We start from the raw sequence: 2,330 nt of genomic DNA on the forward strand, positions 1-2,330 counted from the left end.
CAACACCCAAGGGTGAGGGGGTCTGTAGTCACTGTGTCATGTGACTGTCATGTGACTGTAGTTTTCAGCTATCATTGGACCCGCAATGGCACTTTTTTTCTTTAAAAAAGGCATTTTTATCCCAATATTTGAGCCATAAAGCAATAAAAACTCCCCCTCCCCCTCCCCGGGTGCAACTAGACACATTTTGCACGGAGAGAGACTGGAATCCCGGAGAACGCGTCCTGCAGAGGCGGCAATCGTTTATTCGCTGCGTCACTCACCGGCATCGCGTTCATTCCGAGTCAGTCGCCGCGTCATCACATGATTATGGATGGAATTGGCTCGGCGGTGAGTCAGCGAAGGCGAATAATCCTCATAAATTATACGCGGAGTGACAGATGTTGTTAATCGGGATAATTGCGGCCCGGGAGCTTATTCATCGTCCCGAACCACCTAATTATACCGCAAATCATTCGGCTCCGCCCACATTTTGTGGTTTTTATCACTTTGGTATCTCCAAATAAACAAATCGTTCCAACCAAAGCGGCTATTCTCGTCCTGGGCGGAGCCGGGTGTGCTTAGTCCGCCCTAGAGCCCCAGACTCCGAAATCCCTGTCTACCTTTCCGTGTCCTAAATCCCCCATTCAAATCCAGCACAGGGATGGTGGGGGCTCCTCATAATGGGCACAGCGGGGGTACAGACCCGGGCACTCAGCATAGGGATGGTGGGAGCTCCTCATAATGGGCACAGCGGGGGTACAGACCCGGGCACTCAGCATAGGGATGGTGGGAGCTCCTCATAATGGGCACAGCGGGGGTACAGACCCGGGCACTCAGCATAGGGATGGTGGGAGCTCCTCATAATGGGCACAGCGGGGGTACAGACCCGGGCACTCAGCATAGGGATGGTGGGAGCTCCTCATAATGGGCACAGCGGGGGTACAGACCCGGGCACTCAGCATAGGGATGGTGGGAGCTCCTCATAATGGGCACAGCGGGGGTACAGACCCGGGCACTCAGCATAGGGATGGTGGGAGCTCCTCATAATGGGCACAGCGGGGGTACAGACCCGGGCACTCAGCATAGGGATGGTGGGAGCTCCTCATAATGGGCACAGCGGGGGTACAGACCCGGGCACTCAGCATAGGGATGGTGGGAGCTCCTCATAATGGGCACAGCGGGGGTACAGACCCGGGCACTCAGCATAGGGATGGTGGGAGCTCCTCATAATGGGCACAGCGGGGGTACAGACCCGGGCACTCAGCATAGGGATGGTGGGAGCTCCTCATAATGGGCACAGCGGGGGTACAGACCCGGGCACTCAGCATAGGGATGGTGGGAGCTCCTCATAATGGGCACAGCGGGGGTACAGACCCGGGCACTCAGCATAGGGATGGTGGGAGCTCCTCATAATGGGCACAGCGGGGGTACAGACCCGGGCACTCAGCATAGGGATGGTGGGAGCTCCTCATAATGGGCACAGCGGGGGTACAGACCCGGGCACTCAGCATAGGGATGGTGGGAGCTCCTCATAATGGGCACAGCGGGGGTACAGACCCGGGCACTCAGCATAGGGATGGTGGGAGCTCCTCATAATGGGCACAGCGGGGGTACAGACCCGGGCACTCAGCATAGGGATGGTGGGAGCTCCTCATAATGGGCACAGCGGGGGTACAGACCCGGGCACTCAGCATAGGGATGGTGGGAGCTCCTCATAATGGGCACAGCGGGGGTACAGACCCGGGCACTCAGCATAGGGATGGTGGGAGCTCCTCATAATGGGCACAGCGGGGGTACAGACCCGGGCACTCAGCATAGGGATGGTGGGAGCTCCTCATAATGGGCACAGCGGGGGTACAGACCCGGGCACTCAGCATAGGGATGGTGGGAGCTCCTCATAATGGGCACAGCGGGGGTACAGACCCGGGCACTCAGCATAGGGATGGTGGGAGCTCCTCATAATGGGCACAGCGGGGGTACCTAACCCTCCATAGCATTTGTAACATTTAGTGGAAATGAAGATATAAAGAGAAGGAATATTGTATTTTTCGTGTTATTTTGTAGCATTATTCTGACATATATTCTCCTCGCTGTTCTATACATTGATGGCGGTATTTCAGCAGCCGGTAGAGTCGCCCCCTAGTGGCTCCCCGTCAGTCACGCAGCTTCATGTTGGATTTGGTCGCTTTGTTATATTATTATAATTACATTTCACATTTTCCGCTGATCACGTCCAGATTTGTAACCCCTAAAAAAAAGATTATAAAGTCTTCCATTGAAAACATTAAAAAAAAAATTAAGTCCTTCTGATGCGATACATTGTGCGCCAGTGAGGGGCGGTGCGTCGC

This window comes from Nanorana parkeri, unplaced genomic scaffold (assembly GCF_000935625.1).
Source record: "Nanorana parkeri isolate BGI_ZX_2015 unplaced genomic scaffold, ASM93562v1 scaffold1515, whole genome shotgun sequence".
NCBI classification, from domain to species: Eukaryota; Metazoa; Chordata; class Amphibia; order Anura; family Dicroglossidae; genus Nanorana; species Nanorana parkeri.